The sequence below is a fragment of the Camarhynchus parvulus genome, chromosome 2 (genome assembly GCF_901933205.1).
Source record: "Camarhynchus parvulus chromosome 2, STF_HiC, whole genome shotgun sequence".
NCBI lineage: Eukaryota > Metazoa > Chordata > Aves > Passeriformes > Thraupidae > Camarhynchus > Camarhynchus parvulus.
In genome coordinates this window covers 1,154,152-1,160,030 of record NC_044572.1, presented here as the reverse complement: position 1 = coordinate 1,160,030, position 5,879 = coordinate 1,154,152, and positions in this window count along the sequence as shown.

The following is a 5,879-nucleotide window of genomic DNA, read 5'->3' as shown; positions in this document are numbered from 1 at the left end:
CCCGCTGCCGTACAGCGCGCAGCGCGCATGCGCGGCAGGCCGGGCGCGCCGAGCGCCGAGCGTATGGATGCGCGCAATCGATTGGGGGGGTTTGGGGAGGGGGAAGGTAAAAAAAATTCTCCATTAAATATTTGCAAACGCTTTAAAAGGAGATTAAAAGGGAAAACGCGGCGAAAGCGTCGAGTTCTGTTTGGTCAGGGTATCTCCGATGGAGAGCAGGGCTCAGCTGCCCTAATTAGCGTTAATTATTTGCGGTGGGGTGGGGCTTTGCCTTCCTCCCCCCATTGATGAGCGCGGGCGTGCGGGAATAGGGAGGGGAAGCGGGGAGCGGGGAGCGGCCCCGGCAGGTGGAGGGGAGGGGAGGGGAAGGGGAGTCCCCGCCCCCCACACCTGGGGGAGGTACCGGGGGGGTCCGGGGGGGCGGAGCCGCTGCTCGTTCCCAACCGGGCCGGCCCCGGGCATGGCTTCTTCCCGGGAGCGCCTCTGCGAGCTCTGGATGCTCTACTTCGCCAAGGTGAGCCGGGCACGGCACCGGGCACCGCCGCCGGGCACCGCCACCCCCGAGCGCCACCGCCACCGGGCACCGCCACCGGGCACGGGCACCGGGTACCGCCACCCCCGAGCGCCACCGGGCACGGGCGCCGGGGACCCCCCCACTCCGCGGGCTGCGCCCCCTCCCTTCCCCACCCCCCCCGTGTCCGTGTCCCCATCCCCTGCTGTCCCCCATTGTCGCATCCCCCCCTGCTCTGTCACCCCCCGTTGTGTCCGCGCCACCCCCCGTTTGTCACCCGTCCCCCCCCCCGCACCCGCCGTTGTCACCCGCGCGGTGTCCCCAAGGCCCCGGGTCCCCTCCCTGGGCACGGCGCACCCCGCGGGGACCCCCCCGCTGTCCCGCTGCCCTTTCCCCGGTGAATTCGGGGTCCTCCCGCCCCCCCCGGGAGGATTTTTGGGGTCCCCGTGTCCCCCCCGCTGCCGGCGCCACCGCCCGGCCACAGGTGCGCGGCGACATCGGGGCGGCGACAGGGTGGGGACAGCGGGCTCGGCCGGGGGGTGGGGGGGTTTGGGGACCCTGTGCCGGTCCCGGGGATGTCCCCCTGCGTGGGGACCCCCCCGCGCCACCCCAAATGTCGCTCGTGCGTCGTTTTGTCCTTAATTAGCCCGGGTGGGGGCGGGTCCTGCAGGGGAGGTGGCGCCCGAGTGTCACCACCCCCCCTCCGTGTCACCCGCAGGTGGGTTTGGGGGTGAAACTGCCCCCCCCAAACCCCGCTGTGGCCCGGGCTGGGGACATCCATGGGGCCTGTCACCTCAGCTGGCCCTGCGGTGTCACCTGGGACCCCCCTCTGCACCCCTGAACAGCGTCACCCCCTTTGGGGGGACAGGGCTGGGACATGGGGGGGGTGACATGGGGACAGTGCCACTGCATCGGGGGGGCTGTGGCTGTGTGGGGACAGGTGACAGAGCACTGAGGTGACCGTGGTGGGCTGGGGACAGGTGCCACATTGTCAGGGTGACCATGGGATCACTGAGGTGACCGTGGCTGTGCAGGGACAGGTGCCACCTTGTCAGGGTGACCATGGTCCCGTGGGGACAGGTACCACATTGTCACAGTGACCATGGTGCTGTGGGCTCACTGAGGTGACCATGGTTGGACAGGGACAAGTGCCACACCACTGAGGTGTCTGTGGTGCCCTGGGGACAGGTGCCACCTTGTCACGGTGGCCGTGGTGCCATGGGGTCACTGAGGTGACTGTGGTTGTGCAGGGACAGGTGCCACCTTGTCAGGGTGGCCATGGGGGGACAGGTGACACCCTGTCAGAGTGACCATGGTGCTGTGGGGTCACTGAGGTGACTGTGGTTGGACAGGGACAAGTGCCACAATGTCAGGGTGACCATGGTCCCATGGGTGCAGGTGCCACCTTGTCAGGGTGGCCATGTGGGGACAGGTGCCACAGCATCGAGGTGGTTGGGTGGGGACAGGTGCCGTTGCTGAGGTGTGTCACAGGTGTCACTTGGTGCCACAGGTGCCACTTGTTCCAGCTGTCTGTGGCTGTGTGGGGACAGTGCCACTCTGCCAGGTGCCCGTGGTCACAGAGGGGACATGGATGGGGACAGGTGCCATCCACTGGGGGGTGTGTGGTGGCAGGGGACGTGTGTCACGCTGTCATGTCCGTGGGGACACGTGTGGTGCCACCAGGGTCTGGTGGCCCTGCAGGGACCCTGCCAGGGCACTCACAGGGGACAGGTGTCACCCACGGCTGTTTGGGGACAGGTGCCACTTGTCGGGGTGTCCTGCTCGCTGTGCCACACCAGCGGGGTGGCCGTGCCACCTCTGAGGCACCGGGGACAGGCCCCGGTGTCACCTCCCCAGCCAGGCCACAGAAAAACCCTGTGGCCTTGGCCACAGCCATGTCCCCAAGGCCCTGGCGAGGACAAGGCTGGGGGGACATGGCCCAGGTGATGGCGGTGTCCCCTCGATGGCACTGTCCATGTCCCCTCCGTGGCAGTGTCCCTCGATGGCAGTGTCACTGGATGGCACTGTCCCTGTCCCCTCCATGGCAGTGTCACTCGAAGGCCATGTCCCTGTCCCCTCCGTGGCAGTGTCACTCGAAGTCCGTGTCCCTGTCGCCGCCCCCCAGCCGGTGGCCCGGGCATGGCCGCGGTGTCTGCGGTGGCTTTCAACGAGGACAGAGCCGCTGTCCCCGGCCTGGCAGGGACAGGGACAGGGCTGTCCCCAGGGGTGGCCGTGCCATCCCAGCCCTCCGAGGGGCGGCGGGAGCGTGACCCCAGCGGTGTCACCGGTGGCGCTCAGTGCAGGGGTGACACCCCCGCGCCTTTGTCACTGTCACTGTCACTTTCTGGGGGGCTCCCGGCAGAGGGGCAGCATTCCCGGCTGGGCATTCCCGGTTCAGCATTCCCGGTTCCGATTCCCGGTTCAGCATTCCCAGTTCGGATTCCCGGTTCCGATTCCCGGCTGGGCATTCCCAGTTCAACATTCCCGGTTCGGATTCCCCGTTCGACATTCCCAGCTGGGCATTCCCGGTTCGGATTCCAGGCTGGGCGTTCCGGGCTGGACGTTCCCGGTTGGGCATTCCCGGTTCGGATTCCCGGTTCCACATTCCCGGCTGGTCATTCTTGGTTCGACATTCCCGGTCGGGCATTCCCTGCTCAGCATTCCCGGTTCGGATTCCCGGTTGGGCATTCCCGGTTCGGATTCTGGTCTGACATTCCCAGCTCGGCATTCCCTGCTCAGCATTCCCGGTTCGCATTCCGGTCTGGCACTCCCGGTTCGCGTTCCGGTCTGACATTCCCAGTTCGGATTCCGGTCTGGAATTCCCAGCTCGGCATTCCCAGCTCAGCATTCCCGGTTCGGATTCCGGTCTGACATTCCCGGTTCGCATTCCCGTCTGGCATTCCCGGTTCGCATTCCGGTCTGGCATTCCCGGTTCGCAGTACGGTCTGGCATTCCCGGTTCACATTCCCGTCTGACATTCCCGGTTCGGATTCCCGGCGCTCCCAGGCGGCTCCGCGCCGGCCGAGCCCCGAAGCCGCCGAACCGGCTCTGCCAGCCGGGAACCGGCTGCGACAGCTCCGCGGGGTGGCACCGGCACCGGCACCGGGAGGGACCGCGGCCTCGGGAGGGCACCCCGGGAACGCGGCACCGCCGCTCCGGTGGGCGCAGCGGGAATTCGGGGATGCAGCTCCGCGTGGTTGCCCCGGGAATTTTGGAACAGCAGCTCCAGGTGAGCGCCCCGGGAATTCCGGGGCAGCGGCTCCGGGAGATCCCACCGGGAATTCCGGGCTGCAGCTCCCGGTGGGAGCCCCGGCAATTCCGGGGCAAACTCAACGCTCGGGCAGGATTCGGGGTCGGATTTGCAGGGAATTCCGGGATGAACCCACACAGCTGCTCGTGCTGCCGCCGCCGCGGGCTCGGGGACATCCCGGAGCCGCCGGGGAGGGCGCAGGGACGGGGGCGCGGGGGGCACCGCGGTGTCCCCGAGCGGGGCCGGTGTCCCCAAGCGGGGCCGGTGTCCCCAAGCGGGGCCGGTGTCCCCGAGCCGGCAGCGGGGCAGGAAGCGCCGTTGGGGCCGCGGGTGACTTGGCATTTCCTGAGAGCTCTGGGGCTTTTTCTTTGGTGGCTTTGCACAAGCGACAGCGGTGACAAAAAGGGGGGGCCCCCCTAAGCACCCCCTCCCCGCAGCCCGTTCCGGCCCCGCTGCGCCGGCGCCGCTCCCACGGCTGCGGGGCCATGGACGGCCACGGCCACCGCCGGGGACAGGTACCGGCTCTGGGGACGTGGGGACAGCCCCGGCTCGTCCCCAGGGACGCTCGGGGTGGAGCGGGAAGTGCGAGGGAGGCGGATTTTGGGGTCCCGCCTCGTTGTGGCGGTGCCTGCGGGATCCCGGAAAAGGGGGGACGGTCCCCGTGGGGATGGGGGGACACGCCGGGGGTGGGGGACTCAGGGTGCTCAGGGATTGGGGTGACCCCGAGGTGCTGCATCGGGGCGTGGGCATCCCCAAGGTGCCGCAGTGGGGTGCACAGGGATGTGGGTGACCCCAAATTGATGCGTTGGAATGCCCGGGGCTGCGGGGGACCCCAAAGGGCAGCACGGGGTGCCCAGGGGATGGGGTGACCCCAGGGTGGCACACCGGGATGCTGAGGGACATGGGGCACCCCAAAGGTGCCACACTGGGGTGCTCAGGGACTGGGGGTGACCCCGAGGTGCCCCATGAGGTGCTCAGGGACATGGGACACCTGGAGGTGGCACCTCGGGGTGCCCAGCCTCGGTGTGTCCCCTCTGTCCCCCAATGTCCCCCAGTGTCCCTCCTGTCCCCACTGTCCCCATTGCACAACCCGAGCGGGGCCGGGCAGGGCTCGCTGTGCCCTGATTGGCTGCAGGGACAGGTGCTCTGCGAGCTGATTGGCCGGTGAGTTCCCCGGTTTGTGCTCTGCTAGGCTCTGATTGGCTCAGCACCTCCACAGTTTTATACAGCTCTGGCTGCTGATTGGTCAGTGAGCCCACAGGTGTTGCTGTGCTGGCTCTGATTGGTCAGAGGCTTAACAGGTTGTGCGGTTCTGGGTTCTGATTGGTCAGAGACTTCACAGCTTGTGCAGTTCTGCGCTGTGATTGGTCAGGGGCTCTCAGGGGTGTGTCACACACCTGAGTAGGCGGGGCTGGTTTCTCTGGCTGTGATTGGCCAATCCCTGTGGGTGGGGCCTATGGAGGGCCGTGATTGGCTGCCGGCCTCAGCCCCGCCCTCCCTTGCAGAAGACTGTCTACCTGCAGAAGTGACCTGTCCTCACCTGCAGCAGTGGCTGGACGCCCTGCCACCAGCCCGAGGGGACCCCCAAAACCCCTGCGGTGCCCGCTGGCGCCCCAAACCCGCAGGTAGGACCCCAAAACCCTGCGGTGACCCCACCAGGGATGACCCCAGCACCCATGGATGACCCCTCTGAGTGACCCCAAACAGCCCTGAGTGACCCCACCAGGGATGACCCCAGCACCCATGGATGATCCCTCTGAGTGACCCCCAGCATTCCTGGGTGGCCTCCAACACCCTCGGGTGACCCCAACGCCCCTAAATCTCCTCCCCAAGTGATCCCCAGCACCCCTGGCTGACCCCAACATCCCTGAGTGACCCTCACCACCCCCGAGTGACCCCTGTAGGTGACCCTCCAGCACCCCTGAGTGACCACCTTGGAAGACCCCAACATCCCTGGATGACCCCAACATCCCTGAGTGACCCCTGTAGGTGCTGACCCTCAACAGCTCTGAATGACCTCCAGCACCCCTGAGTGACCCCTGTAGGTGACCCCCAGCCCCCATGAATGACCTCCAACACCCCTGAGTGACCACACTGGATGACCCCCAGCACCCCCAG